Source organism: Corapipo altera, unplaced genomic scaffold (assembly GCF_003945725.1).
Source record: "Corapipo altera isolate COAL_440 unplaced genomic scaffold, ASM394572v1 61, whole genome shotgun sequence".
Classification (NCBI taxonomy): Eukaryota; Metazoa; Chordata; class Aves; order Passeriformes; family Pipridae; genus Corapipo; species Corapipo altera.
The window spans coordinates 3,635,840-3,659,016 of record NW_020884910.1 but is presented as its reverse complement, the minus strand read 5'-3'; the positions used below and the strand labels follow the sequence as shown (position 1 = coordinate 3,659,016).

General features: G+C 44.5%; 1 protein-coding gene and 1 long non-coding RNA gene across 3 annotated transcripts in view; both read left to right on the top strand.

Annotated features, from left to right (window-relative positions):
* The window catches only part of LSAMP (limbic system associated membrane protein), a 1,002,030-nt gene that overhangs the window by 112,007 nt on the left and 866,846 nt on the right, over window positions 1-23,177 (top strand). The window lies entirely within an intron of this gene.
* Window positions 1-23,177, top strand: part of LOC113952030 — a 37,888-nt gene that overhangs the window by 6,016 nt on the left and 8,695 nt on the right. The window contains exons 2-3 of one of the 2 annotated variants that reach the window (XR_003529355.1): window positions 14,690-14,754; window positions 15,970-16,120. The exons of the other annotated variant lie outside the window; for it this stretch is intronic. This is a non-coding gene — a long non-coding RNA (uncharacterized LOC113952030). The remainder of the gene's footprint in view (window positions 1-14,689; window positions 14,755-15,969; window positions 16,121-23,177) is intronic. 2 annotated transcript variants of the gene reach the window in all.

Here is a 23,177-nt window from a genome sequence, read left to right as displayed (position 1 = left end):
CTTTTTAGATTTCATCCTTATACATTTACCTGGTATTTTATTTTTCATTTCTAGCAAGGCAGTAGTGATTCATGTTGAGCTTGTGGTCTACCATTGCCATGTCTATTGGAACCCTCTTGTCTAGCAGCATGTTCACTACCTGGTTGTTCATCCTCTGTCACTGGAGGCTATTATTCCTGCCAAAGCACAATACTTTGCACACACCCATATAGTATTTTATTCCATTTTTTATTGTTTCTTTTGTAAATGAGGTAATTTTTAATTCCATGCCTATCTTCCATGTGCTCTCCTGCTCAGCTTGCTGTCATCTGCAGATTTAATAAACAGACTTTATTCTGGTCATTAATGAAAATATTGAATATCACCAGACTGCGAACAGATCCCTGCAGAAACCCCACTGGTGTATCCTTGCATTTTGACAGTGAGCCATTAGTAACTACTTTCTGAGTACTGTTTTCCAATAAACTGTAGCCATTGCATGGTGCATTCATCTAGACCATATTTTCTGAGCTTGTCTGTAGGAATGTTAGGAGAAAGGGTGTCAGAAAGCCTACTAAGGTCAGGATGCATGAATGAACTGTTTCTCTGCTGTCCACAAGAGACATTACCCTTCTACTGAAGAAAATTATGTTGGTTTGACATGATTTTCCTTGACAAGTGGATGTTGCCTGTTACTCATCTCCTTGTTATCTTGCAAGTGATTGCAAGTAGTCTGGTTATTTGTCCCTGCCTGTGACTGTGAGCTAAAGCTAAGTTCTCTGCTTTATAATCCCCTGGTCCTCTCATTTATAAAGATACATGTCACTTCTGGCCATGTTTTTTCTTTTGTGGACCCAAGCTTGGCCCCTTGCTTTTCCAACTGTTTGCAAATGAGTGTTGAGGCAAAAATGTCAAGTCCAGGCATGCTTGATTGAACAACTTTGCACTCAAGTAAGTGATTGGCTATACCATCAGCCCCCACCAGCACTGTGGGTTTGCCTTGCTTCAGGAGAAGCAGTGTCACAAACCTGTATCTAAAATGAGTGGTCTCAGGAATTTATCTGCAGTGTAAATAAGATAAATTATGCGTTATTTGGTGTATCAGAGCCATGGATGTACATAGAGAAGCCCTGCACCGGCCAAATCAAAAGTGCTGTAAACCAGTTAATCTGTGTTTACCCTTCAGCTCTGCCTAGCACTGTCCCACAGAAGGACAAGGAGGAGAATTTGAATAGTATTTCATTGCTGCTGTTTGGAGATAAAGTAGAACAGATGAGTACCTCTTGGGGGGGGGGGGGGGGGTGAAGAACTAACTGTGTCTGTAACTCGCAGAAGCCTTTTTGTTTATCTATTTTTAAGCAAATAGGCTTTGACTGAGCCTTAGACCCTGTTTTTGAAGATTTAAAAAAATCCAGGGAGGTACTTTTCGCATATTCATGGGCACTCTTAATTTTTCTTAAAAATGGCAGAGACAAGACAATTCACAGTAGATTATAGAAACAGAAAAACAGAAAGACTGATAGAAGAGTTTGGAAGCAGGGAAAGACATGAGAGAGGTATTGGAGGTTGAAATGCAAGGAGTGAGCACAGACATAGATGCAAGTGAATGGAGCGAGAAAGAGAAGAAAAAAAAGCCAGGGGAAGAAACTGAAGAAGTAGAAAGAGATCAAAGATAATTGTTCATTGGTAAATTTCAAGGTTTCCAAGGACTTAGTCTAAGTGGAAGAAAGCACAGTGTCTTTCTGTGGAGAGGAGGATTGAGAAAAGTTGAGGAGATAGCAGAGTACTTATGGTCTGTGGCTCCTGTGCAAGCAGGGTGCTGCTCAACATATAATCTCATAATGAGGAGCAAGAGTCAGCTTGCATGGTAAAGGTGACAGTGTGTAGGACATGAGTGTAACCAGCACGTGTTCCTCTGGCAGAGCAGGATGAGTCAGATAACCCTTTAGCAGAGATACTGCTTTTTAATTCCAGCATCACATGTGCTGTCATCTTTCTGTTTCTATGACTAGCTCTTCTAAAAGCTAGTCAGCACCTCTGTGGACAAAAACAGTGTTTGTGTCACCCTGAGATTTATTTATAATAAGGACAACAAGCAGAAGCTTGAGAACTCAGAGCTATGCAAGGCTGGGACCATTGCACCAAGATGGAAGGCAGTGTGCTGTTGGCACTGAAACAGGGCAGAGGAAAGGCCTTTTTTGGCATTGAGGTGCAGTCGAGTTTATGAAAGGATACAATCAATAGGAAGAAAGCTAGCTGACAGATGAAGAGCCTGAGAATGGTTATTGTTGCAGTATGAAACAGCATTGCATTGATTCATGACAGTTTGGGATTAATATGCCTTCAGGTACACCTGGCTTTTAAGAGTGCTCTATTTACACTTTTTATAACCTGAAATAGAGTCAAGTGAACTAGGTTTTTCCCCAAATTAAGAGATGTTCAGCTCTGGAGTTTGGTTCAGCCAACTAGAGAAAAACAGCCAGCCATCTGCAACCCCCCAATTTTCATTCAACCTCTCCCCCCAATACCCGTGAAATTGTTAATTTGTGTCTTTCGGCAGGAGCTCATCTCTTGCCCTTCTGAGCAATCAGTTCTGGTGGAATGGTAGAATGACAGGGGAGGAGCCACAGTCCAAAATATGGGGAGAAATCTGAATCAGACTGTAACAAAGACACTGTGATCATTTGCAAAGGAGGAGTAACAGTATTCATTCTGACTAGACCATCCCAGCCAGCATACAACTGGGGAGGATGGTTTAAAGAAGGAAGAGAAGCAGTCACAGAGACAGGTGGGATCCTAGGGGAAGAAGGGAAATCTGATGAGGTGAAATAGAATGGAGGTATGCACTAAAAAATAGAAGAGCAAGATGTTATTTTTGAGGGCTTTGTCCCAGGGGCTTTTAATCATATCTCTACATGAGTAAGTGGAAAAGAGAATTAGGAGTGATGGAGGTCAAAACTTTTCTTGGGGGAGAAAAAAGAGTGTTTTCACTAGAGAAAGTGTATGGGTAGGAACAGATTTTACCTTAAGGGTCATTTATCATCAGCAGGGGCAGATGCAGCACTGTGGACTCGCACACTCCTGCCAGTTATGCTGCTGGAGACAGCCTAGTGCAAGAAGGCTGCTTGAAAGGGAGAGGTAGAGTAGAGGAACTGTGCTAGCTGGGCCTTTTTCTCTGCTCTCGCATTTCATCCTCATCTATGCAGGACCTTGCCAGGCTGGTCCTGGTGCTGCCATCAACAAAAATCCAGTGGGCACCTCACAGCTTAAAGAACCATTTCCTTCAGACTTTACTGTCTTTATGAAAACACCATGGAGATGGGAAGCCACTTTTCCAGCCTTACAGGGCTAATGCCCTTATCCTGATTCCCAGAAAACATCACTTGTGGTCCTCTGAGAAGGGATAAGGTTGGTCCTCCAGTTGACTGACAGGCAGTGATAAAGTCCTGTAGGAGTCTATGAGCCTGTCCCTAAGCCTGAACCAAGGGATTACTGTGCAGCTGCTCTTGCCTTGCCCAGAGAAAGGTTAGGGTGCCTGGTGTGGGCTGTCATGGGCTGATGGTTTGACGTTGCCTGCTTATAGATCCCAGGGCTTGGCCAGGCCCCACCACTTTAACTTTCACTCTCAGTAAACCACAAAATGAAATGGAGTTTTCTTCCAAGTGACAGGTAAATCTTGGCCACTCTGGCTGCTGTACCGATATCACTTAATTCTGTAATCCCTTTGCCCTCCGTTCCTTGGTGCAGTGAGCACATGCTGGGAAGCATTGGAGTGACAAGTGATTTCTCTGTACCTGACACCTCGGTTGGGAGACTTGATTAAGGGAAAATACCTTTGCATTCATTTTTTTCGGGTGCAGAAAACGAAATGCACCCAACAAATCAGCTGGGGCTGGGAAACATTACAGAGATTCCCTGCTCTGCTGCCTGCCGTGCTTCTCAGGCCAGTGCCCTTGCTGTGTCACATATGCAGCTAGTTTTATGAGGAGATGAAGATTTGCCTTGCTATTTCCAATTTTACTCTGGCAGACGTTGAGAGGATTTCTTCCAGGTCTAAAGAGAGCCTCTGCACTCTTCCTTCCAGAGCAACCTCCTGCCAGAATTAGAGACTTGGGTAATCCCATCCACTCGCAAGGTGAGGAGGTGGCTCCTTGTATTCACTGCTGCCAGCTGCCAGCCTGGGGAGCTGGAGCAGCTGGGAGCTTCCCCATCGAGAAGGCCATAGATCATTCCCTTCGACATCTTTCACCCTGCTTTGAGTGACATTACTGCAGCTCTGGGAACTGTTATTAGTATTCAGTGGTACACTTTTAAGCAAAACCTGAGAAAGGAATTAATCTGTCAATAGGAATGAATATACTGGACAGTGATTTATGCAGATCCTGTACTCAGAGTGACTGTGTTCCTTTCAACTGCATCTCTCAGGCTTGTTCTGAGAGCCAATACACAAACTTGCATTTAAAGTAACATTACAGCTGGCTGATCATTCGTTCAACACCTGGGTTTGTGCAAGCACTGCTATACTCATGAGTTAAAGCTGAGGAGAAATGCATGTGTCTGTCACTTTTTACAAAGCTCAAATAGTAAGAGACACAGCCAGGGCACAGGGCTCTGTTCCGTTATCCAGGACACATGTACTGCTCTCTGGCATCCTGCACATGTAGGAGCCTTGGCATGTGCTTATAACTTCACAGGCACTGCACCTTGTCGCTAGATACATACATGGAAACATTATATACAGCTGTGTAAAAATAGAGGCGCGTCTGTGGGAGGAGGAGTCTGTGCTCTTCCTATGTGACAAGTGCAGCTATAGAATCCTGGCATCCACTGCATATATAGCTAGAAATATTAACAGAGAACAATTCACTTGGGTGCACAGGGTCCTGAGAGTGCATATTATGGCAACAGCCTGGTCTGGTTGGAAAAGCACGTTTGTGGGTCAGGAGATTTATGCTGCATTTCTCACTGTCCCTCTTATTTATTGTGATGCTTTGTAGAGACCACTTCATAGAACTGTCTTTTTGTCGTGGTTTCTACACAGAAGGCAATTGTAGCACTACCAGTTCTGGAATTTTTTGTCATGTGTCTCAGTGATAATTTGTGCTTTGCCAGATGCCTCTGCTTCTGAAAGTAAATTGTTCTCAACCTTTTGTGGTTTTTGTGACAGAGCAAGGCTTTAAAATATGGCTTGCAACGACCCTTGAGGCTCATTAATGACAAAAACAAGGGGGGAAATGAACTTTTCTTATTGTTTGGAAATCCCTTCTATTTTCTAGAACCCTGATTAACGATATTGGTGTGATTCACAGTTATGAATGTACACTGGAGTACTGACAGGATTCTTCAGCCTTGTGTAGTCAGGACACTGTGTGTTGCTCCAGTCAAAGGTGTTGCAGCTTTGCAGGCTGTGGCATTGTAGCAGGAAGCCAAGGCAGGGGTACTCACACAGTAGCGTCAACAATGAAGGCACACAGATCAAAACCTATGAATGTGTAAGTATTCACATAGGGAAAAGCACTTAAAAATTGAGAAATTTGGGTACAAAATATGACCAAGTAAATCACCTATGAATTTAATAGGAATCACAGAGAAGAGGAGAAAAACACATTGAGATATAGTTGTGCATAGGGTGTGGCCAGGGTTGGGAATAGAGATGAAGCCCTTTAATTAAAAGAGCAACATCTCTCCATCTCAGTGAATGTGAGTGTGAATTGCTCCCCCAAGTCAGAGCATCTCCTGTGACATGTGGAAGCAGCATGGCTGCAGGGGCAGCAGTGCTGCCAAGGTTCCTGATTGAATTCCACAGTAGCTGGGGGAGGGTTGGCAGGAAAGAAACAAAACAGAACAAAAATCAAACAAGACTGAGATTCTTAAGTCACAGTTCATTTCAGTTTTCATTATAAAGCAAGAATGCAATGGAAAGAGGTCCATAACTGACATGATTTAAAATCTTAGGATAAGAATTTCTTGCATGCTTGGTGTTGACAGTGCTGACTGTCCATGACTGCTAGAACACAAACACTATTGCTACATGCATATGACTATCCTTCCAGCTCCTTTCTTCCTGCCTTGCTTTCACTTTCTGGTACACAATACAAGCCCATGCATTTGCTACTGGCATCTTTTCCCACCTACTTTGCAGATGGGAAGAGAGAGAATAGCTATTATCCAGAGTTTCTCATCTCTCAGACTGCCTGTACTATGCAGCAATCTGCCCTTAAAATTATTGAGATTATTAATGTTGTATATTTTATACATACACACACATATATGTTTTTATACATATATTCTTCAGTCTCCCTCTGCAGCTGAGAGACGCAGCCGGGATTTATCTCTATAATGAGAAAAGGGAGATAGGGAGAAGTAAGGGCATTTTTCTCTGACTTGGATTGTAAGTCATTTTGATATTCATTGTAAAAGATGCTTTTCAAATATTTAAATGTATGTGCGCTCACATATCAGTTCTTCAGGATGGATTGTATGCGACATAATCACTGTTTTATATCTCTTGCGCTCTGTGATGTTCTCCCATATCCGTTCGTTTCATTAACTTCATCTGGAAGAGATGGGAAGATGAGGAGCTGGATCTGGGATTAACTTCCATAGCCTGTGCTCTGTCATCATCTCTTTTCAGAATGGACAGAGGCTGGAGAAGAAATATGCTCATCCTTGACTGGAGCTCTCACCTTTTCGAACACTATTGTTTCTGGGGGGTGGAATGGGCTTAAACTAGCTGAGACCTCCTGAAGAAAATGCTCTTATATCTCATGGGAAAGGCTAAACTGGGATTTTGCTTGATAATTAGCTCAATGTGCTTGGTAATTAGCTCAAACAAAGGACATTTTGGCTGAGGCAGGAGAAGTGTACAAATTTAGAGGTATCAGTGACGCCTGTCCAGGTTTACTCTAGTGTGAAAATCCCTTCTTTAGACTTGGGGGTGGCAGAGAGAGAGAGAGGTTGGTACATTTGCTCCGTCTTTGCATGGCTGGGGATTGGGGCTGCACGCAAACTCTTCCTCCCCCTTCGTCCTTGGAAGGTCTGCTCCCTGTCAGGTGTGCCATCCTGCCATCTGCTCCCAGCCCCGAGCAGCTGGTACGATAGCCGCAAATGCTGGCAGGAGTGGCCTTCCAGCCGCGTGAATGACAGCACGCGCCGCTGCTTCCTTGGCACGGGGCGCACTGCTTGTAGCTGGGAATTAGAGGCTTGTAAACCTGCCGGCTCAAAGGCAGGGGGAATGGCTCTCAGTGGCACTCCCGAGGCGTGGGAATCTGCCTGAGCTCCCGCCAATGCCCTCTCACCTGCACGAGTCCCGGCCAGCCATGGGCAGGATGCCTGCACCCATGGTGAGGTGCCACGGCTGAGGTCCAGAGGCAGTGGGGATGATCCCTCCTTGTCATCTCTCCCTCATTTGAGTGGAGGGAGAAGCAGTCCCAGCTGCAACTGGCTGGGCAGCCCTGCTCCTCCCGAGGCCACTGTATCTAGCAGCCATAAGGCTCTGGCTGAGACATGGTCGCAAGTGTTGGGGTTTAACCCCAGTCAGCAACTGAGAACCACACAGCTGCTTGCTTGCTCTTCTCCAGCAGGATGGGAAAAGCAAGCATTTTGGAAGGATAAAAGTGAGAAAACTTCTTGTTGGCTGAGATAAAATCAGTTTCACTGTTTAAATAAAATAATAATAAATTGTAATGGAAAGGAAAATAAACAACAACAACAAAAAGAGCGAAATAAAACCCAAGATAGTAAACTGATGCAAATGAAAGCAGTTGCTCACCACCAACCAACCGATGGCCAGCCAGTCCTGAGCAACAGCCCCTGGCCAACTTTCCCTATAATTTATATGCTGATCATGACACCCTATGGTCTGGGATATCCCTTTGATCAATTGGGATCAGCTGTCCTGGCTGTGTCCCCTCCCAAATTCTTGTGCATCCCCAGCTTTCTCACTGGTGGGGAAGTGTGAGAAGCAGAAAAGTCCTTGTCTCTGTGTAAGCACTGCTCAGAAATAAAGAAAACGTTGCTGCATTATGAACACTGTTGCCAGCACAAATCCAAATCACAGCCAAATACAAGCTACTAGTGTGAAGAAAATGAATGCTACCCCACCTAAAACCAGCACAACAAGGGAGAAGGGAGTTGGGGGCCAAGTCAGAGAGAGAGGAAATTGTTTCCAAATACTGGTCCTCCCTGGCTTGTGGAAGAGGAAGAGAAAAAGAGCAAGGGGAGGATGAAGAGAAGCAGGGTAGGCTGGAAGGAGAAGTTTGGTGGAAGGGTTCCAGCTGCCTTGTGCATCTGCTTTGGAGACAACACATGCATGCTGCCCTGTTACCTGCAGGTCTTGGTAAAGCAGTTCATGATCTGTCACTGCCTCGCTGGGAGTCTCCAAACTTGAGTGGCTCAATAAAACAATTCTGCAGCTCAGCATGGAGTGCAGGCAAAGGGAAGATGCAGACCTTTTACTCCAACCAGAATGAGAGGTTTCCTATCACAGAAAAGGAAGCCGTTTTCTGCAGGAATCCTACATGGTGCATGAGGAAACACCATCCAATTTCTCTGATTTTTGAAAGAGGAGCTTGCACAAAGGCCACTATGTGAGTGTAGATCATTGTCAGGACTCTAGTAATGGCTTAGATATCTGTCTGCTCTTCAAAGTCCTCCATACTGCAGTCATTTAAAGCCATGAGTTTTTCTAATGTCCTGTAGCAATATTCTAAATCAAAACCAAGACTGATGAATTGTTTCCAGAGTTTGAGTTCTGGCTGGCATGATGAAAATAGGCTGCAAGTTTCAAATTTTGGTGTATGTGTTCTCTCCATGTCTGGGAACAATGAATGTGAAAGTTGGATCCACATATCAAATAATGGGCTGTAGAATTTCAGAAGGATTTGCATGTAGAGTTCAGACTCATCCTGATGATTTCTGGGAGCTCTTCTGTTAGCTGGAGACATTAGCTGCAGACCGACCTATGAGCTGTATGTGCCAATCCTTATTTAAATAGCATGCATTCTGCAAACAAGCAGGCTTGGATGACTGACTTTGATTTTATGCCATGACCAAAACAACTGGGGAATTGCATTCTTTGTCCTGATTTTGGAAGCTATTGTTGTTTTTCTGGGTTCCTCTTGGGGAGAATCACTGATGGGTATAAAAGAGGTGTAAAGGTCCTATTCTCTATAAGTACTTACTGTAGCAAAGAGAGATGTCAGTGCTCAGAAAATGTAGGAGGCCTGAGCTTTGAACTCCTGTTGCAGAAGAGGAATTGGATCTTGAGAGCTGCATATCCTAGGTGAAGAGGAGTCCAGCTACTCACTTAACTTTTAGTTCCTTTATGTCCAAAAATTTCATTGTGGGAATGCTCCTGTTGAAAATTCTGTGAAAGCTGATAACAGTGAAACAACTCTGACTTTTTTTCATATGAGCTGGGGTGTTTCCATGCAGTGTTTTATCCAGACATTCCCAGGCACTTTGGAGGCTTAAATATGTGCTCTTCCTGCTTTTGAGGTCTGTTCAAAAGCCCCTTTGAAGGTCAAAGCTGGAACCCTGGCTCTCACTAATCCCTCCCAGTTGGTCCTCCTTTCTTCAAGAGCACCTTGCAAATACAGTTGAAAAGGTGTGGAATAAGTTCTTTGCCCTCTTGTCTGCCCTCTGAAGAGGGGACTTCACTTTCCAGAGTTGGGAGCTGCTCATCAGCACAGAATATCTGAAAGGATTGACAAATAGATTAATACCTGGCAGCTATGGCTGAAACTGGGTACCTCTGAATGAGCAATCATTTATCACTAAATTACTTTCTCTAAGCCAGGTAATTTCTGATCAACATGCACAAAAACAAAGACACAGCAGTGATGTGATGTTAACCAGAGGCCATTCCCACTCACTGGGCTGGTGCAGCAATGAATGCAGAGAGAATTGTCGCTTGAATGGTTTATGAAGCCTAATGAAAAGTGACATTGCAGGATGCTCGGGATGGAGAGGACCACAAGGCTAGGTCTAGTTTGTCCGGGAATGAGTGCCACATGCAGAGAGGGATGTATGACTGGAATAATTCTCACTCAGGAGCCAGCAGTACTGACAGAGCCAGTGCTGGGATAGGGTGGGAGAGCGTTGGCTACAGAGAGGGGACTGAAGTGCATGAACTGTGTGTTAGCCACACTTTTTATTGGAAACAGATGTAGCCCCATATCGTGAGTTTTTAGTGTAAAAAGGGTGATGAGAGGTGAGGTGTGACTGAAGCAGAATCACAAAGCATGATACATTTGGAAGCGTCAGTTGTTTAAAGCTCAGAATAGGGATTCAAATCCAAAAGTTTTGGTGTGCAAAGACTTGATGTTGTTTCTGTCTCTGTAGCAAACTAGACTAAGAGCCAAGTCCAAGCCTTGTCAAAATCTGGGGCATTCAGTTCCGACATGGTAACTCCTGAAAAGAATGTCTTTTACATTTAATGAATTTTAAATGTGCTGCATATCTTCAGGGGTCTTTAAAATTCAGAGGAGTTAGAAAAAGCTCCTCACCTCAAGGAAGGGGGCCTGGTGGAAAGGAGGAGCAAGGGCATTTCTGCTTGCCAAGGGAAGCTATGGCCAAGTTCTTATAGGGTAACTTAGCTAAAGCCATGCCAAGCACCTCCAATGAGGCAAATGTGTAATATATCCCTCTGGCCAAGCAAGGTTAACTTCACTGTGCCTCATAGGGATTCTGTAATTGATGTGCATGCATACTTTTAGTCTGTGCATGAGTGTCAATGCAAAGTTAAGACGCTCCTCATTAACCTGCTGAGCTTTCCCTCTCAGCACCTCAGGGATTGCTAGGCAAGGCACCATGGGCAACTTGACAGATACCTTTTCCTTGGTACTTCGTACCTTTTTTAGTATTTCCCAACTAATAACAGGGAAGAGAAGAGCTGCTTAGATTTGTAAGGTTTGTTTCTTGACAAATGTCTCAGTTTCACAGGCAGTTGAACTGAACTACAGCGTGTGCTCCATTCAAATATGTCAATAAACATTATTGCAAAGATGTACAAACAATAATGGGAATGAATAAAACTCACCTTTATTTCTTTTTGCTATGAATTTACACAATGCTCTAAACAGCTTTTACTCCTCTAGAGGAAAGCCTTGGGACTATGCCTTTACTGGAATGCTGATTTCCCCAGTTTAAACCTTTGTTCCTTTCTCTACATCCCCACTGTGAGTGCTGGGGATGGGAGCACTGCAGCAGAGGTACAAATACATGTCTGAAGTTTCAGTCAGACTCAGTTAAAAGCTGAAGAGGTAAAGTTGCCACTCTCTAGGATAAGCTGCTGTGTATGTTATTGCCCGTCCTTTGCTTGGTCACACAATGTCAGGGAGTGAATTACATTCCACAGTGCAGTGGAAGGGAACAGCTCAGTTCCCCTCTAGCTGTAGCTTCATGAGTATGGCAGTTGTATTTCTACACATAGCAATGGAGGCTGCTCACTGCACTTCTGCAACTCTTTCACTGATGGCAGCTAAGGTATTATGTGAACAAGGCACAGTCAAGCTCTTCATCAGTGGTTCAACACTGGTTTCTCTGTAGTGACAGGTGCTCAGCAGTACTCTTAGTGTGAAAGCTTCTTGGAGGTCACAGGAGTAAAATACATTTCTGTGGCAGAAACAGGCTAAGAAGAAACACAGATGTGTGCAACAGCTTCCCAAACTGAGTTTCTTGGTAACTGGGAAGTGTAGATCAAGAAAAATGGCAATGCGCAAACACAGTACACAAGCCTGAGGGTTGTTGCAGAAAAGGGACTGGTGGTTTATGCTACTACTCCTGAGAGCTAGTATCTCTGCTGTAGCCTAATAATTCTTTTCCTTCCTCTCTGGGGTTCAGTGAGTGCCCCTTGCCTTGTACCTTGTATAACAACTTTGTATAACAACTGCATCAGGGACTGCAGTTTTGCTCTGACTTCACACGGGACCAGGCACAACAGCTTCTTGGTCCCACCGTGTATTCTCCATTTCCTGTATGATACCACCCATTGCTGCAGCAGAGCTGTACCAGTGCTCAACACAAACAGTGTGCTCTCACTGCTTTATCCCGCTGTTCTCTGTTTTCTGCCTGGGGAGATTATTCTGCTGGAGTGCCAGCTCCCATGGGTGAGAGGACAGCTGAGTGTTAGAGGTCTGGGAAGTAGAAGTTGCATGAAGCAGCTGCCTTTTCCCCTCCATTGCCTGGCTCACCCAAGAGCATGGTTCTTCTCCGCTTCCTGGGCTTCTACCCAGCTCTCCCAGCTTTGTGCCAGCAGGCGGGCTGTTCGTTTGGTGCCAGCTGCTGTTCACAGAGCTCTCACCATGCTCTGTTGCTCATGGCACTGATGCTCTCATAGCACAACCAGTGGCTGGGCTCTACCCGTGCTTCCTGGTGGCTTGCTGTCCTGCAGTGCTGGCTCTGCCTGCCGGCAGGCAAGGCCTTGAGGGTATTTTAATATCCATTAGCTCTCCAATGATTGCTGCCCTCCTGCTTTCCCTCGTGCTGTGCTGCCCACCCAGACACGTTTGATGCCCAGACGCTTGTGGGCTGGCCAGACTCTCTGTAAAGCCTCTGCCACTCTGTGACCTAGGGCAACACAAGGCTTTAGGCCAACTAGTCTTCTCTAACAGGCTCTGAAATTTGGATCCTTGACCCCCTTCTTCCATGCCAAGAAGCTTTTCCCATTGTAGCTTGGAGGAAGAAGAGTGAGCTTTGAGGCTGACCATGTAGCCACTAGGTGTCTTCAGTAATGGAGTCCAGCAAACGTAACTCTCTCCTTTTTCCCAGTCTTTCCCCGTGACTGCAGCAGTGTTCCTGCCTTGCCCCTTTTTCATATCTCTTTGCTCAGCTAAGGTATCATGGTTTTTGGTGGGGAGGAGTGGGGTCATCATGAAGTAGTATCAATCCAGGCTATAAAGCAACAGAAGACCTGAAGGAAAGCTGCAAAACTCCCATGAGGTGATATGCTTTGTGTTTGGATCCCAAGGCATGTTTGCTCAGACCTAGGTACTGAGATGGCAGTCATGATTTTTGTTTGATTTTCCTTGGGAGTGGAATGCATGGCGGGCTGACCTACCCATCACAGCTGCATTTTCTCTGGCTAGCCAGACTGTTCCTAAGTATTCTTCATTTAATCCCTGCCAAAAATACTTTTGTCTCTCTGTGGCTCTAGCAGCTCCTGCTTGTTATAGCCTGAGGAAAGAGCTCTCCACTTGGCTGCCCTTGCCTCTGCCTGCCGTATGGGGAGGCGGTGCAGGATGTTGTTGGGGCTCATGCTCTCTCTTTTTTTTCTTCAGGGCTTTTCTGTACATCTGTCAGAGTGTTTTGATTTTCTTTACAGACAGTAAAGTCCCAGGTAGCAGCATCACAATTTTCCTAGTTAGTTGAAGAATTATCTTTGTGTTGCAGGCCCGGTAGCTCTCCTAGGACTTTTCTGAGGCATCTCTAGGAGGATTTGGGCTTTCTCTGGAGACAGATGAATTCCCAAATATGGCCCCCCAACTTTTTTGGAGGGGTTACCTGAGGATCTTTGTGGTTGTTGGAGAAAGGCCTATGCCTGTAGTTGCTTCAGATTCCTCCCAAGCAGCTCCAGAATGTTTTGGCCTTCCCTAAAGAGGGTGGCATTTCACAGATAGTAGCCACAGACTCCTCCAAAGAACACATTCAAGGAGTTTTGACCATGTTGGAGATATTTTTAGGTAGGGCAGAAATATAAACAGCTAGCAGTTCTCAATGACAAGAGAGAGCTTAGCCTCCCTGGCCTGTTTGCTTTCTCTCTTCCCTCTGGTTTGCTTTTGCTCCAGGTTTTGGAGAAGAAAATGGGACTCGCCTGAACTGACCTCTTGATGGTGGGAGGGTGCTGGCTCTCATAGGTGTGGGAGGAGCAGTGCTGAGGGGTGTAGGGCCGGGAGAAGCAACAGTGGGGGGCTTGGAGGGATTGATGGGGATTTTGCAGCCTTAGGAGGATGGGACCACTCACCAAGGAGTGCCTTAGGCAGTCCCTGCAGCAGAGTCTGAAACACCTCAGCCCTGCAGTCTGAGGACAGTGGGTATTGTAAAATTCTTATAAATTATAGTAGCAATAGGTAAGGGAGATCAAAGTGTTCAAAAGCAAGTAAATAATCACAAAAATGGAGAATTTAAAATTTATTTTCAAACCTAACCTCGGTATTGCTGGTACTTGCACAAGCCCAGTAGACTGACTGTATTCCAACCATTACCAGCATCCTGAGTTTCAGGCCATCTAGACACAACTCAGAGTAGTGTGAAGTTGCTGCATTGACCCATTGAATGAGTGTAGAAAATGTGAAAGTGTTGCGATCTCCAATTTCATGAGGAGGTGCCTTGTCATCTGACAATCACATCTTGAATTTTCACCTAAGCACGACAAAATCCTTCAGAGGGGATATGATGGCTAAGAGAGGGATGGCAGTGGTTGAAAAAGATTGCATCAAGTGGATGGAGTGTCTAAAAATTTGTGGAAATAGCTGCAAAGTAACTGACTTGACCCTTGCTCTTTCCGGTGCAGGGAAAGAGATCACAATCAGAAAGCAGGATAAGGCACAAAGCCCCTGTTTTCATGTCTTCAAAAACTTTGGGTTCTCAAAGTATTGTTGGAAAAAAAGCCAGTTCCTGTGACAGCTGAGAGTGGGTTGGCACTTCTTTGCTCACTGAAATCACACCATCTATATAAAAAAGGGTAAGAAATTTCTTCTTCCTCAAACAGATTTGCTTTTGTTCCCATCTGCACTGTGGTTTGAAGTCTGGAAGATACTGAGAGAAGAGCTAAGTGTGAGACAGACCTTTTCACATTCATGGCATTGTAGATATCTAGATATGGGTATCTGACCCTTCCTCTGCTTTTTTAGCCTATGTGTTGTATGGGGTGGGAGAAATAGGAAGTAAATATATGCTTTTTCTTTAAAAGTGGATGTTAATCAAATAAGCAGCTGCTGGGTTAAGATATCTCATATTGTCAAAAACTAGACAACCCTGCTTTGTTGCAGCTGCTGGCACTGCCCTGGGACTTAGCTTCTAATATTTATGTTGAAAATAAGTCAATTTGGTATCTATGCAGTGAGAAATTCATCATGTTATTAAAATATGGTGTACCCCTAGAAAGGTATCTATTCAGTAAAATCCAGCACATGTCTAACAAGTTGGGAAGGAGTGGAAGCACAGGTAGAGATATATGTGGAGGCTGGGGAGGGTATTTGAAGAAGCGTGTAAAAACACTTATTATAAAAGAGGTTGTGTCAGGGCAAAAAGAAGAATTCTCAGAAAGAAAACACAAGGAAGATAACTTTAAAAGCAGAGAAGGGGGAAAAGGCAATAAAGAGACCAAAGATGGAGTCTGGAGTAGAGGAAGAGCTTTGTCTGAGTAGGAAAAAGAAGAAATATGGAAGAAAAAAGCCTAACATCTGAGCACTGATCTCATGAAAAAGACAGGATCAGTACCTGCAAAGGATCTTGGAGTCATAGGAGATGAATTAAACATGATCCTAAAGGGGCCAGAATCCCTGAGCAGTGTAGAAAAATGAGTCTGCAAAAGAATTCCCGAGCTCTGAGTGAATGTGGTGGCCAGACTCATATGTAGACATCTTGGCTTTGCATTTGTATATAAAGTGCTCAGCACACCCGTGAAACTGTTGTATGAATAAACTAGGCAGAGAAAAGGATAAAGTAGGAAAGTTAGGGAGCGAAGGATACACATACACGAGAGAAAGAAGCACATTACTTTTTTTAAAGGGTAGAATTGTTTTATGGGGAAGACACCAGTGCTTTCCTGTTAGATTGGCTGTGTTTTATTCCTGTCTCTGCCATGGACTGGCTTTGTGATCCCGTGTAAGTCCCTTCATCTCTGTGACACCTTTTTTTTTTTTATTTGTGCCTTTGGATGATGATAAAAACATGCTCCAAGCACAGGTGAGGAAGTTAAATATTCACTGCCCTTCTCCCCCATCAGCTTGCTGTTATCATCATCGTCGTCATCATCATCTTTTACAGGTGAAACAGTGACATGTCCCAGTCTTCAGAGAAAAACATGGTCAAAGAAGCAAGTGTCTGCAATCTCAGCCCCCTCCCACTCCCCCCTTGCTATTAAACCTGAGGGTCTCAGAATCCTCACATCACTGCCTGGAAGGCAGCAGTGTTGAAGGTGAGGAGGGGTGTAGCCCGCTAAGGCTGTCTGCAGGGCCTTCTTACTCAGCTATAGCTGCTGACAGCTATACTGCTATTTATTTATTTGGCTGCTGAGGACAGAAACAGCAGGAGATAATCATAAGAAAATCATAAAAAAGAGGGAAAACCAGCAGATAATATTCTGCAGAGGGATTTAACGGGGTGAAAAATTGTCTCTTGCCGAACTGTCTGTGACACTAAATGCTGTCTATGAGATCTTCACTCTTCCTCCTCAACAGAGGCTTAAGGAAAGCGACAGGCAAGGCTCTGAGCCAGCATCTGGGGGGTTTGAAAATATGACAGGCAGAAGCCTGGGTTTTTCTCATCAGCATCTTTCAGTGGCATGGATACAATCAGTCATTCCGTCTCGTACTCTCTGAACAGGACCGTCCCCTCCTCCTGCCACAGTGAGTTGAGGGGAGGACACTCAGGAAATGCCACTCTACTTCCTATAACCTAGTCTTTCAATTGAGATGAATTTTTTTCCTGTGCTGCAAGAGCATGGTCAAATAGCTGGAAAGGCTGTAGGCAGCATGCTGCTGCTTTAGGAGGCAGGAGTTTCAAAACTAATCCTGAGCTTGTGGTGACAATACGATGATGACAAAGTTGGACCTGCTTGAACAGAGGTGGTGGATGAGATTTAATTCAAACAGGGTGGATCCCTCCCACTGAAGCTCACTTTTTTGAATTCCCCCTGCCATGCTGAAAGCTCCCTTTGGCAGGCAGAGGTGTTGAAGCTTGGGAAGTGTTCCTGTTGTGCTGATTGTGGTGTCATAGTATGATGTGAACTTTATGGTTTTCCAAGGTATGAAGACAGGGTAGGGCATCTGTCTGGATCTGGCTAAGACGGGAAGGGTTCAGCTCATTCTCTAGGGTTGGCTGTACAGACTAAATCAAAAAGCAAACCCTAACTTTTTGTTTTACCTTCAAATACAAGAAAGTGAATGTCAGACTCGGAAAATCTGTGTTTGATTCTCATCTCTGCTAGAGGCTTCAAGTTTAGGTTTGAGGAATTGATTGAATCTTGTTTCCCTTTTTCAAATGAGCACAGTCATTCTTTCTTGACTCCCAGGAGTGATGAGTAGAAATTCACATGCAAGGTTCCCAGGTAGGATGGTGCTAATGGAGGTCTTGTAAATGCATAGTTAAAATTTCTGGGAAGAAATCACAGATGGAAAAGCACTCTGAGCTCTCACCTAACTGCTCCCTCTCCTTACAGGGCTCTTTCTTAAATGCTGTTACTGCCTGTATACATCCCAAGCAGTCAGATTTCTCTTAATAGCCTTAATTGATCTGCTGTTGTATAGGAGGAGATCACATATCAAGCTGAGCATTGTGCCTCAATCCTAAACCAATTTACTATTTCTCTTACTTTCTAATTCTTCTTCTCTTTTCCAAAGAAACCCCAATATAAGTGGAAAGCTTGACTGTAAAGCAGTCAAACAATGAGAGGAGGATGTTCTTCCAGAGTGTAGTAGAGGCAGCATCTTCATAAGACAAACCCCAAAGACATATCAGAAAGCTCGTAGGGGCTGAATCTAGTTTGAACCCCACATGCAAACAACCTTCCTTTCCAAGAAGGTTTAGTTCGTTCTATGGGCTGTTACTGTTTCCCAGTGCAATATTTTTACAGTTGAACTAACATAGGTGCAGGTTCTTTTGTTTCTTCGGGGAAGGGCTGAGATTTAATTCAAAGAAAGATCTCCTTTTACAAACAGGGATTAAAACACTCCATTGAGGTCTGCTCCACTAAAGTAGCAATTTAATCAGTAAAACATGAGTATAGAGGCTCTTTAACTACATAAATCACAGTCCCTTGGTGTTAAGGGCTTGCTTCAGACATGGGGATGTAGGGAGATGCAGCAGTACAGCAACTCCTGACTTCTGTATGTGTATGAATGGGGAGGGGAAGCCACTTGTAGAATTTTTGAAGGTTTGGTGAATACGAAACTGGCTTAAAGACATGCCACGATCCTTACAGTTCTGCCTGAGACAGCCATCAGGTGCAAGGGCTCCATCCTCCTGCCTTGGACCAGGCAGTTAACTAGATTGCAGGTAAAGAGGCTTAGTAAACACAGACTGAAAACACTCTCTTCAAGAAGATTTGAAGCCTGAGGTCTTGATCTTCCAGCCATTAGATTGCATCCATATGGATGACAGGAAGAATATTGTAAAGGAGTGTGTTTCCAAACTGAAGCCAGTTTACAGTTCTCCACTAAAGCATGACGTCTTTTGGATGTCCATCCTGCCCAAAAATGTTGAGCTGTTTGTAATCCATATCCTTTTGTAAAGATGGAAATTGTTCTCTCAGTGGTAATTATTACATAAAAGAACTACATAGGATGTAGCTGAGAGAAAATATTACTTCTCATGCTTATGGCAGCACAGTTCATTTTGGTATCTATGATCAAACAATTCAGTGACAAAGCTATTCAGCAAAATGACGTCCTTTCACTGAGATATTTTGCATGGACTGTGCAGCATCTCCAAACCCAGTATGTGTCGGCACTCAAACAAGCAATTCTCAGCTTCCTCCCAGACAACCATGCTGCCTTTAGACAGTTTTGGGGAAGCACAGAAAAAATCCTTTCTGTTCAAAATTTTGAAGTGTTGACCAGCAGGAGGTTCGCTGCTGATAGACTCCCTTGGCAGTGAAAGACATCATAAATTACCCCAAATGACCTGCATTTCACAAACATTATTTACAGTATTAAAAAAGAAAAGGCAGATCAGGACAATAAGATTGCAGGAAGTCCTCAGGGAAACTTTTAGAAATGCTCCTGCCAAACTCCCTCAGAGTTGCCAGTGTGACCTGTTGTTGCTGGGAAGCCTTTTTCTGGCCACTCTTTGTACCCAGAACATGCTCTGGCATTGCTCTTTACAGAGACAAACAGAGAAGGATGGGGGGGCACAGCGGGCTTGGGAACACTCGCTGTTTACATGAGTGGTGTTAGGATCAGGAAGTATAGGGCCACCATACGGCTGCTTTCCCAATAGCCTTCTCTGACAATAAGAGCCTCTGTCCTGCCATTGCCCCCTCATTACAGCATCTTGGGTGTGCTAGCAGAATGCTTTTTGAGCTACTGAATTGCAGTCACAGTGTCAATATACTGTTGGTGTAGGGGGCACGGTAGGTTTTTGTGACAGGGCCAGTGCATCCCCATCTTGTTGGAGTCTTTCCAGCTGTGCTGAGGTAGTTCTCTTCAAGGATACCACTGCTCCATTCACCTGTGCCATGTGCTGATGTGAAGAAGACACAGAGACCTTGCTTCTGGAGTTGCCTTATCTTCACTTGTCCCTTAAACACCCTTTTGTTCCTGTTACCTGTGTTTTTCCCACCACTCCCTGGCCTGCTCCTGGGGCTCAGATGGAAGGAACTCATGAGCTCTTTGGGAGGGCACTTCTGTGGTGTGCCTGTCTGCAGCAGAACACAAAGTGGGCATCGGGAGTGGCTCAGGACTACAGATCAGCCACAACACAAGTGAAGTCAACAAGCTATGGCAGTAATTGTAAGGGCTTATTGCTTTCCACTTTATTTCCATGTGGGATGGTAAATATAAGCTGCCTCTGACAGGACTTTCATTTTGATTTAACCAAATGAAAATGAATACTTTTTAATGGAGAATTTTCTTGATGGAGTTAACAACCTCCTCCTAGTTCACTGCTCTCAGCACCAAATTGTCACCCATCAGTCCCTTCACATCTGTCCCACCCCCATCCTCAGTGTGACTCATGTTATCAGATGTCTGTTGCAAGGGCCTGGTTTGCAGTCAGTCAATGTCCCAGCGGGCTGAGCATCTGAGCTCCTGCCATGTCAGGGTTTAAAACTGCCATTTCCATCTCCCAAAACTTACCATCAGTGCAAGGCACCAAGAGGTGCAAGTCACTTCAGAAAACTGCATTCATGGTGATTTATCCATGTTTACACAGAGATCCTTGGGCAGCACTAGCAAAAAAATACAAATCTCCTGGCTTCCACTGTATGGATTCATTTTTCTGCCTATACCATCTGGCTCTTTGTGTCAAACACATATATAGTGAGTGTGACAGTGACAAGAGGACAATGATTTCCTCATTAAGGGGCGGAAAGCAGAAAGGAGGCAGAATCCAGCAAGCCTGTGAATTTTCAGAGCCATCAAGTCTGTTTGGGATGGAGGAACAGTGTGTTTGAGTTTGTCAGAGCAGGGCTGTCGCAGGGATCAGAGGCTGTCCTTGGTGGCCTGTCACCGGTGAGTGATTATTGCTTTCTCTCACCTGTGTCCCAAACTTCATCTCTCACGGCCGATGCTTTCCCCTCTCTATATTCCCTTCACACGCCAGCACTCAGCCAGCAAGCAGAGAGGCAGAGAGTGAGCGGGAGAGCTGGCAGGGAGTCAATATATTTCAGTGTTTTATTACTACAGAGCTGAAGTAGCATTTAGTTGGTTAGGCTCTGCGCAGAGTGAGCAGTCTAAGTGACTCAGATATCGGGGCCAACAATTAAAGGCACAACAAAAAATCCATGGATTAATTAGCAGGTCAATGGTGGTTGAGTAGTTATTGCTAAATTACAAGGTTTGCATGTAAGAGATGGGATTGATCACTGGTGTCTGCTGGTTCCTCTGGCTGCGTGTTAGAGATGTGGGTCAGTGGGGGTAGGTTCCCATTGATCGCATGAAAGTGAAGGGGGTCAAGAAAAGTGGGGGAGGGGACTGTTCAGGGCTTATCACCCCCCTTGCACAAGGATACACATTGTGCCTGTTTAACAGAGGTTCAAAATTAATTGATGCCATCTGGCAGGCAGCTCTGTTCCTGCTGCAGCTCTGTGAGGCCGTAGGGATGGGAGAGGGGGGTGGGCCCAGGGAGGAGGATGTATGATATGGTGAGCATCCATAGAGGTGTCCCCTCTCATCATCAAGGGAAAAGAGTGTCTGGAGTGAAAGTGTATCATGACCAATGACAAGGTTTTGAAAAAACACTGAAAGGGCATCGAGGCATGCACAACCCTCTACCCTGTAATGAAATACTGGAACGTTTTGTAGAAAAACGTATATATATACACACATACCACCATTTCCACATTAGAATACAAAGGACTTGGAGACAGAGAAATGCAAGCTGCTCTTTTCCAGCAATGAGCATCTTGGGAAACAACCTCTTCCTTTTTTGGGGTGTAGGAGGGTTTCGGGAAGAGGCATGAAGAGTCTCTTTCGCGGTGCAGGGCTGAAGGGAAAATACTATTTGCCCACTACTGCTGTAATTAGTCTCTTTGCAGTGATGACAGCTGGATCAGAAGGAAAAAAATTACCTCTGAGGTCTCCCACATAAATGCAAAGTAGGCAGTGATGGGGGGAAGGAAGAGGAAAGGAGAGGGATGCGGCCTGATGGATACAGTACTGGGGGACTCCTCGCTCCCTGTGTTGAAAGCTCACCAGATTGCACTAATGTGCATAATAATCAAGCTGTCAGAGCCCTCGCTCCAGCTCTGCTCGGAGGCAGGCAGTGCCGAGAACATTTTATCTCGTTTCCGAATGACTTTTTATGCCCAGTAAAATGCTGTTTTCATATCAATTAATAATTCAGCTAATAACACAATTAAGGAATCTGCCTTTTGCTGGGAGCCATTTGGAGGGGACGGCATAGGAGGGGCAGACACGGCAGTAGTGAGGCTTCAGGCTGATGCTACACTGCGCTTGTGGGTCGTTTCTTGTCTGCGGAGATACCCAGTAATTAAATGTGTACGTCGGTGAAACCAAGAGTTACAGGTCCTGTGTCTCTGCACGTGACAAAGGCACTATGTATCTGCTGGCAAATCACGTAATCACTCTCTGAGCTTAAGTTTTCCTCAGAAAAGTAAGGCTTGTGCTACTTTCACCATGTTCTGTGAAGGGAATGAATATATCGCTAAATGTTAACGGTGCTGCTGTTGCACAGACCTGGTCTTACTTATGCAATGATATGTGTCGTGCTAGGGCTTTGCAGAAACAAAATACCAAGGCTTGATGGGTCAGCTGGGATTTACTGTCTCCTGCATACCAGGCAGAAATCTTGGTGCATTCAGAGCCAGCTATTTTTATCCCAATTATGAGAGTCCGAGGATGAGGCCTACTCATCCTCATATATTGGTTGAGAGTATGATTATGATTAATTTGAGACTGATACAATTATACAGGTGCAAATCTCACTATGAGCAAAGTAATCTCTTTGCAAATATGCCATGAATGTATATTAATCTATTTCTTCCTATCCCCGTAGTGTGCAAGCCTCACTGCATCTCCTCTAGGGAATTCTGCAATAGCAGCTATATTCCATCACAGTTCAAATAATGCAGCCCATGGTGCTAGATGAAGCTTCTGTGGGACATTTAAGTGCCTGTGTGACAGTATGCTATCCTGGACTGGTAGCAGAAAATGTAATGCAGTTTCCAAACATGAAAATGTTGATTCGACTTTGTTTCTGAAGGGAAGCTCTTACTTTCTCAGGACCTGACCCTTGGTATAGTCACTTTTCCCTCTTCTCTGGAAATTTTAGTTGCGTCTCAAAGGCAGTGAACTCCTGAGAATAAATAAGTAATCTTTATTTACTTATTTATTCCTTGCAAAGATTGAGTCCTGGTTGACTGATTGCTGGTCCTGGCTACAGACCTATAAATCAATGTTCAAGAAAGTGGCACATCCTTGCCATGCTCTGAATGAACATGGAACTGCTCAAAAAGAAAGGCTTAATACTGCTTCGGACCTACATAGCTTCCTCTCATCTTATTTAAGAGCCCTCTGTTACGTTCTCCCTCTGGCTTGTTCGGGTGATAGCTCTTCGCAAAACACCTTTGTTTTGTGTCCTTGTTGTATTCCATGCAAAAGTGCTTTGTCTTCATGAAAATCTTGAAATGCAGGGATGGCACTAACTTGAAAACCATCTGTTCTCTCCTTCCACCTCATGTCAGAGCCTATTTTACCTAAACCAAGACTACCAAGACCTTTCATTGCAACCATAGTTCAGATAGTACACGACAGAACCACAAGGCAGAGTGACTCAATCCATCCTTCCCTTAACAA